This window comes from Rhagoletis zephyria, unplaced genomic scaffold (genome assembly GCF_001687245.7).
Source record: "Rhagoletis zephyria isolate East Lansing unplaced genomic scaffold, Rhagoletis_zephyria_1.1 Rzeph_scaffold_00008, whole genome shotgun sequence".
Taxonomy (NCBI): domain Eukaryota; kingdom Metazoa; phylum Arthropoda; class Insecta; order Diptera; family Tephritidae; genus Rhagoletis; species Rhagoletis zephyria.
Genome location: NW_016157092.1, coordinates 861,344 through 870,956, shown reverse-complemented (window position 1 = coordinate 870,956; position 9,613 = coordinate 861,344). Strand labels below are relative to the sequence as shown.

Below are 9,613 nucleotides of genomic sequence, written 5' to 3'. Positions count from 1 at the left end.
ATAGAGGTGAAAAAAGGGATAAAAAGGAAATACAACTGAAGAGTGTGCGATGTTATATTGTGGTGTGTTATGCTTCATATGTTATGTTATTTATTCTTATGTTATGGTTATGTTATGTTATGCCAAGTACTAAGCTAAACTCCCCTCCACTTAACCCATTCCAACTAATGTTATTTTAGCTCATTCAACTTACATAAACTATCCTTAATTTTATCGGTTGAATTTCAACCGCTTGGCGAACACTAGTATAAATGAATTTATAAAAGGGGGCGTGGCACATCCCATAGTCGTGGAAATTTTTATCAGATATAACTTCGGAACCATATGTCACATGAAATTGAAATTTAGTATGCAGACGTATCTACGGTAGGTGCTTATAGTAAGGTATATATAAATGAGTTTTTAGTAGAAAGGGGCGTGGAATATTCCACAGGCGTGAAATATGATGGACTTTGGTATGAATACGTATCCATGGTAGGTGCTTATAGTGAAGTTTTGTTACGCAGCGAAATGTAAAAGGTACAATTTTGGTTGTAAGAAAACGCGTGGTTTCTGTATGGTTAAATTTGTATACATGAGTTTGTAAAAGGGAAAGTGGAGCATAGGCGTGGAATTTTTAATCAGCCATAAATTGGGAACCATAATTCACATGAACTTGAAATTTGGTATGCAGACATACATATACATATATGGGAGTTGTTTAGAATAAAGTATATATAAATGAGTTTTTAAAAGGGGGCTACATATGTATTCATCAATTATGTATATCACTCGGATATTTAAAACTGTGTCTTATAGTCTTTAGACCATTTCGGAACGGAAGGATTAAATCGTTTTTTTTTTGATCGCGCGATGCTGTTTAACGAAAAATGTTCATTCATAATGTATAAATCTCCTTCCGAAATAAGCATTCTACCGGAAAAGTGTCGCTATTCTAAAACAGCTAAGCGAAAAGGCAGATAAACGGAATGTATAGTTTGTCTGCTTTAATTTATGCTGAATTAAATACTTGTACTACGATTTTATATTTTGATTTGTTTACCCCAAACAAGGTCGGGTGCTTTGCTAGTTCTATATAAAAACATGTTTCTTGGAAAGTTATTCCGTAGTCATATCGGACTAGTTACATTTTTAGCATGGTATTTACTAGGATTCACCCACTCGCACATGATGTCTTTAAGAATTTTCTTACAATGGTATACCCAGATTTGCGTACTTCCATATTTCTGGGGGTGCTTCTGTTCAGACAATCTGTCTCTCTCACATGTTGTGAGCATTTCAAGGTATTTGCTTCGTATTCTATAGTATACCCTTGGGGATTAACCCTCATACAACAAGATTTTGCAATCATCGTATGAAGCTCATAGCACCAGGGCAACAATAGGTAAGAAAGCAAACAAGCAAATTAGCTAAGCAACGCAATACAAGCAAGAAATTTTACCTATAATAAGCTCCAAAGCCACTCTTGTGGAGCAGAAGCTTGTTTGGTCTGACGCAAAGAATGCAACAGCAAATACATGTATACATACATACATACATACAAGAATATGGACATTCATAAGAGGAAGGTAAAAAAAAAAACTAATATGTCACGTGGAAGCACAAGTGAACATACAAGAAACAATTTGTATTTATGGTTGATCGAGAAATATATTCGGTGAAACACTGAGTGAATTGCGAAGACAGTTGGCACTTTGGTGATTGCGAACAGATGGATTTCTAAGGATATCTGCAGCCAAATGCGAACGCTCAAGGTTTGCTTTGAGTTCAACTTCCGAGTACAAGTTGCCAAAAAAATTAAGACGAATGGAGCAACGGTTGAGATTGCAGGATATCAGGAGAGGGTGATGACTAGACAACTTCGGGGATGAGGCGGGTAGAAAGTGACATGCCCTAATGGTAAAAGGTGAAACCGGCTAAAGGGACAGGAGGCAAATATAGCAAATAAAATATTTGTGCATATGTATGTATCTATGTATGAGTGGGTGTGTATGTTTGCGTTTGTAGTAATAAATACGCCCAGCGGGAAAATGAGTAAATCGTGACCTTTTTCTATGATAAAAGATTCGACTTTTGCGACTGAACATAAATATGCGTTCATTTTCTCTGTTATCGTATAAGCTGGGTACAGTGCATCAATTACTCAACAAATATCTAATATCTATCTCACCAGGTTCTGTAACCGAACGGATACATACCAACATAGTTATTCGACTGTCTATAGATGTTCTCGAGCACGAATCATACAACGTCGAATTGTATTTTTTTGTTTTGTACATTGTATATTACCAAACATTAAATTTTCCCACTGGGTGTGAATGGATACTTATGTTTGAGCATAGTTGTTTCATTTTTTTTTGTATTTACACATACATACATGGATATGTACATTTACAAGCACGTATGCATACCCTGCAAAAATGCTTGGACCATGCAGTCGATTTGTGGCATATTTGAATACTTACAAAGTGTTCCTCTGTCATGCTGTAGCGGACCAACTCGTGTCTCTGCGCAAGCTTATTGTTACCCGATCACTGCTCGTGTTTTAACGAAATGTGATTTTAAGTTGATTCAAGTTAAACATTTGAAAACAAAATTACGGAACGGCTGTAGCTGAGTGTGCAAAAATTCTCGCTGTTATTTGCTAACTTCCAGAAAGTCCTGGTTCGAATCTCGTCAGAGGTATAATGTTAAAATGCTAATAAAAATGTTTGTTTTATGTGTCCGAACAATGAAAACGCATCTGTGAAGTGCATAACAAAAGCGTTTACAAACGAAAAAATATATCAACAAAGACATTGTTAATATGTTGGCGTAGTTTTGTGCTACTCTGATGTAATGCAGAGCTGTAATATGGTCCTGGCCTAGGACATCGCAATGTTAATTAGACCACATTTTTTAGGCATTTTGGTTAATTTTGTAGTACTCCTTGATCCTTAGTGAGTACTCTGTACATGCATGCATGGAGTAGTCGCGAGTTTTGCAGGGTATAAGTATACTTATACATACGTTTTTTTAGGTATACAAGTGTACCGCGTAGGAGATTTAGCGCTGTTGCAAGTGTTTTGTGGGATCAAATGTGATGTGTGATTGTTTTTGTGGGTAATTTTGATAAATTAATTTTTGAGCTGCCACAACAGCAACCGGAAGAAGTAGATAAAAGGGTTGAAAGGTTGCGATGTAATATTTAGCATAAAAATACACTGCTTACGGTTTTGTATGTGCGTATGTGTGACTGTGCAAAAACAAGCATACGAAGTGAATTTAAAAAATAATGAAATCTAGGAAAAAAGTTCAAAGGCAACAAATTCATACATACTACAGTGCCTCTCAGAAGAAAATGTTCAACATGATTTTTAACTTGGACAGTTCAATTCACAAACAATATTAAAACAATTTGTTGAGGATTTTCAAAAGTACATAATGTGAAAAAAATTAAAATTTGATTGTTACTCAGAATAGGTTCTGCGACATCCTACTATTAACCATCTTTAAAAAACGGAGGAAGGTAAAAATTTATCGGAATACGTTACCGTATAGATAACATTGGACCACGGGAACCGTTTTCGAAAGGTTTGCGGTACTACTAAATTTTTATATGATTGGGTTTTTATTTTAAAAATTACTTGTTTAACTAATCAACAGCAGAATCATCCGACTTTATTGTCTTGATTGGCTGAAATTCTACCCAAAAATTATTTAAACAGACTTAAAATAGCGTAAGTTTATTGACAGTAATGGGATTTGAAAATAATGAAAAAAAACTAGATTTTTGCACTCAACCTTTTCTACTGATCGATTAAATTTTAATTTTTTCATTAATTTTTAATAACGTCTAAAAATAACCAATCATAGTGCCAATGAGATTACTTTTGGAGGTGTTTATTTGTGAGTTGAACTGGATTCAATACCACTTGCGGATAAACTAGTAGATGAGCCCTCTTTGGCGAAGTTAAAAATCATGGTGAACCTACTCTGCTGACTGTCACTGTATGAACGTAAGTGCAGGTATATTAAAACTGCGCAGGCAAATAATAATCTTTTTGGGTCATTGATGAGTGGAAAGAGACAAAAGCGGATTACACATTTAATTCCACTCGCAAATACACTTCGTGTCAGCTTGGCTAATTATTTCATAAATAAATAATGTTCGCGTAGTGAAAATGTAATGGCTTTAACAAAAAATGACTTAATTCTTCATGAACAGCAATCATATGTACATAAAAAAATACATAAATATATGTATGCATTAATCTATGTGTTAGTAATTATACAAAGTAAAGTATTCAAAAAAATAAAATAAGTAATTAATAATCACGATATATCGAATACAAAAATGTTGTTCACTTATTTTAGCAAGTCTACAAGAGCAAATTAATTTAATCATTCTTTCTTTGTTGTAGCTACCTGCAATATAAAATTATGTCTCATATGATTGTATGTACAACATTGAAACGGCTAAATCTCTTGTTCAACTGAAGGCATCAAAAACCTTTCCAGTCGTCGCCTGTGTCCACGAAATGCATTTAACGCAAAAACCACTCCACGAGAGGGGCATTCCAGAGTTAACAACTTTAAAATTTAAAGTAATTTTATTCTAGCAATGGACTGCGTAAACTCCAAACCAACCCACGATCTATAGAACGCCGCTAGAACAAAATATTATGATAACAAAGAGAAGCACTTGATCCACCGAAGGCAGACCGAATCACAACCGATATGTTTATTTTCTAGATATTTGTATATAAAAATAGATACTAAGTAAGTATATATGTATGTACATAATGAAAACCGTTACCAAAAACAAAATGTAGCACTGTTTTTTGGACTTTTAGGAACCACCAAGAAAGTTAGATCTTTTAACTCCGTGTGTTTTTTTGACAGATAGGGCTGTGCATTATGCGCGCAGAGATAAAAGCGAACCTTTGACGGGAAAACTATTAGACCTGAGGGAGTATTGCAAGCAGGAAGTTCCAGAATCCATTCCTTCCACTTCACCTATACAGCCAGTGAAAATTTTGTCCAGAGGTTCATTCAGTTCTGCCACATTTTTGGTTTTTTTTGGTGGTTTCAGTTTTACTAAATAATACGCACCGTCAACACCTGTTAACTTTATTTTTTTTTTGTGGAACGGTGTTCAGTTTTGCATAGAATTATAATCATTTTTCAAAGCTGTTCCTATAATTTAAGGCGGTATGAGTTTCCATACACTGCGTTATGCAGTTATCGTTTAAAAATGTTCGTATTTAAAAATAATATTTTCATACCAAAATATAGCAAGCCTAAAATTTAGAATGCCCACATCTGGGTATACATACATTGAAGAGAAAAAATAGTAAAATCAAATAAAAACGTATTTGAACCAAACGAAAACGTGTTCAAAAGTAATGTTTGTAATGGGAATATTCAATTCAAATACGTCCCTATTAAAATGAAGCATTTTGCACTTCACGGATGGCGTTTCGCACTGTACGGATGCTTTTCATAATTAAAAATGTGTATGTACAAATGAACTCATGGGCGTAGCCAGGTAGGGGCAGGGGGGTGCTCGAGCCGCCCCCACTAACTTTCAAATTTTCCTTATATACATATAAAATAGTACCCTGAAATGCCAGCTTAATAGGGTCGAGTCCCCCCTCTAAATTTCATTCTGGCTACGCCGATGAATGCACTAACTGCGTACTGTGGTGTTGATTCAAACTCAAGATTTGAAAGCAAATTTACATGTCTGCCTGTAACTGAGTGCGTAAAGATGCTTGTCACAATTGTTAATTTCAAATTCCATTGCAGGCAGCATGCAAATTAAGTTTATTTTTTGGCTTATTCATTTTCAGATGCATTCGGTTACAAGTAGCCGGTTATTTATGCACAAGAGACACGAAGTGACTTGAAGGTACCACCGCAACATTCCAGATACATTAAGTAGGTAGCCACATAATTTTGAAGAAAACGTTACACCTGTTTATCGGAACAACCGATTGGTAGACGCACCTCACAGCCACAACGGCCGGTACGATTGCGTATACCAAGCACAAATTAGCAAACAAAGTCGACTTCCCTCTTATTACCTGATACTTAAGTGTTGAAATATTGTAACTCTAATGTGAATATATCCAATTTAGCATTGGCATCGTAGAGTTTGACATTTTCAATGGTAAACGCACTCAGAACATTATGTAATACCGAGTGCTATTTGTGATGTTTGCATATACTTGAAACATTTAATTCAAAACATGCGGTCAGCCGACAGAAAACTTTGACCCAGCAATATATTTTTTATCTGTGGTAATAAGAAAAAATCATTGGGTGCTAAACCAAGACTGTTGAGCGAATGACCCACCAATTCGATGACATGCATGCTCAAAAACGGTTTTTTTTTTAGCTAATGTGTGAGAACTTCCATTGTCCGGCAATCATATACTGGTGTAATATTAAGAATTGACCGTTACTGAAACGGTGTCCAGTTATTCGGCAAAGTCCCGGCGACCATTTGCTTTGAGGTGCGTGAACAACGTTTCCTGGATTAGGCTCGTCTTGAAAGACCATACAGTCCATCGTGGTTCAGTTTCGTGTTCATATTCACACGTCTTGAACATTTCTTTTTGCCAATCGACACGATCTTTTTTCAGCGATTGGCAAAGTATGCTGTGTCCAACGCAAACCGATCTGCTTGTTTTTATTCTTCGAGGAAAATCAAATTGAATTAAGTGAATAGTAAAAAAAAATATTTTGAATACAAATATGAACCAAATCCTACCATATGAGTTTTCCAACTATCGCAACTCCTGTGCCACCTATCGACGAAATTTTGCGTGGAGTTAGTCCTTTTCATCTAAGAAATATAATATATATTATATTCCAAATGTAAGCTAAATCATACTATATACGGGGTTCTCAAATAGATCGCCGGATTAATTCGTCTTCCATATGGCATGCCATCGGGTTCTAAACTAGGTTTAAAAATTGAAGTATCTAGCTGATCGGGAAGTTGGTTAAAAATCGATTGCAAGATTTGGCCCAAACAAACATGCTTACATACATACATAAAGTGCAAATTAAATAAAAGCTTTTAAAAATTGAAATCACCTTTAGCTTATATGGGATAGGATCGGTGAATATACACACCTAAAATAATAAATTGCGTTTATTCGTTAGATGAAGGCAAATGCGACAGGCAAAATTCTCGAAAATCAACCGTAATTTGGGCTACAAAACTGCATATCGACCATTTTTCTTAATATTCTGAATAAAAAGATTGAAATTATGGTGGAAATTTTTATAACTTTTGTACAAATTTTGAACTGCACTTTTATAAAACAAATACTAAATATTATGTACGTATGTCAAACTTACTTAATCTCAACATTTCCAAGGTATATTTATGTAGCCAGAGGCATGCACTATATCTACATATATCGCGAGTGTTTAAGATATGTTGTCGGTAATCAGTGAAATGTAACAGATTGTAGTTTTCTTACCTTGTCACGGCAACTAAATCTTCATTTATTGTAAATGTGTTGGGGTTGCGGAGGATTGGGGTGGAGTAACAAAACAAGACATAGCTGTCTACTTGACTTATGTAGGATGCCCAATTGACGCACTCAGTGACAGGCTGGAGCAACAGACAGAAAACGTCTGCATGACTGACTTACTGGCATATTCCGAACGCTGACAAACGCACATTTGCACCCTTTTACTAGCTTAAACAGTCTCCTTTGACCTTTTCATGAAAAACGTTGGCAGGTGACAGACAACAAAGCAGTCTCCAAACAACAAAATTAATCACTTACTTTCGCACGAAATTATATGTAGGCGCACAAAGGCACATACACTTAGGGTTACATGTGTGCGTGAAGGTGTATGCAGCAATACGTGAGGGTTTAAGTTGTAAATGAGGGCAGTACTACCAGGGTTAAAGTCGAAATAACGGCCACAAATGCCGTTTTAAATGTGGATAAACGATTCTTTATATCTGTACACATTCATATGTAGTACACAGGTGTGTGCACTGGCATTTACATACCCAACAAACACTAGAACAAACATTTTCAAACGATTAAGGAAATCTTTATCTCAATTTGATTTTCAGCATTGTTTATCATTTGAAACTAAAATTTTTCTCAAATATTGTTTATCAACTTCAGAACGGTTTGAGAAATAATTGTTTAGCACTTCGTTCCGTTCATCTGTGTCAACTAAGCAAAAATGTGGAAGTCTATCAATCGCAAAATGGGTCCTCGACCACGCGGTCGCTGTTATGAGTGAATTGAACATTTAATTTATTAACTTGAGTGAACATTTTTTGATAATATTATTTTGTGTTTAATCATTTTGTGACTGATCTGCAGAAATAAGCTACTGAGTGGGCATTAAAGCTTAAAAGCGAAAGAAAAAAATAGTCTGCTGTATCGATAGTGACCAACAGTTTGATTTAATAAAAATGTTGATTGGGTATGCTTTCAATGTCTTTGCCAGCAGTGAACTGGGTTCGTTTGCTGTCCGTGATTTAAAGCATACTTTGGGTATAATTTGTTACAAATTGTGATTAATTAAAAAGTGTCGGGTTAACCACCTTCTGTGGTAGTTTGTGGATGCGCACCCAATAGCAGTGCGCAGGGATGCGGGTCTTTAAATGACTTTAACCAGACAAACTGTATACCAGATATATGTTACACGTCTATCCATATTTTCTATAAATGAGAATATTTAAAATTAATGACTGCAATGAGCGTCCATTTTGTGCGTGTGAATTTCCATTCGAATTATCTACGTAATTGTTATTGTATGTACAAATGTATATTTATGTACAGATATTTTTTCCAACTAATTACAGCTGCTGGTAGGTATGTACATATGCATTCATACGTACATACATATGTATGTTTATCAGAAACTACGTCGCAAAATATTAAAGCCTGCGTATGTCTAGAAATGTATCTTTCTGGTAACTATATGGATATTTACAATCCGGTGCATACTGTCTAGCATGGTGCATAGATAGCATGATTGGCTAATTTTGTTGTTGTTTGAATACATGAAACAACAACAATCATGCTATTTATGCTATCTATGCACCATGTTAGACCATATGCACCGGATCGTGAATACCCCGTATGTATTTTTATGCATATAAATATTCCAATAGGCTTTAAGCCTTATGCCTAGGAATGCACAACCACTGTACGACTTGATATTGATATACAGATGTACTCATATCTGCTCTTTTATATAGAACATAACGATTTCGAACAAAGACCAGAAGGTTTTGGGGGCTTTCGAGAGAGAGCTATCCTATGCAAGATCTATATCCCTGATCGCGTGGTCGAGTGGTACCGAAGACGATGGAAAGACAAACTGTACAAGCGTTTTAACGGCATGGACATAAAAGCATAAAACTGCAACGATTGCGCTGGTTCGGGCATGTTGTACGCATGGACGACAAAGCTCCAGTGAAAAGATCCTTCGGTTCGGCAACCAGGCGGACAACGAAAGCCGGGCGCCAAGGAATACGGTGGAAGAACCAAGGGCAGAGGAATTTGTTCTCACTCAGGATGAACAACTGGTGCAACTTCGCAAATGAGAAATTCAATCGTTTTATTAAAACAATCTCCAT

The 9,613-nt window shown here is 35.8% G+C and overlaps 1 protein-coding gene across 1 annotated transcript in view; it reads right to left on the bottom strand.

Moving 5' to 3' along the window:
- heph (polypyrimidine tract-binding protein 1 heph) overlaps window positions 1-9,613 on the bottom strand; it is a 422,821-nt gene that overhangs the window by 127,911 nt on the left and 285,297 nt on the right. The window lies entirely within an intron of this gene.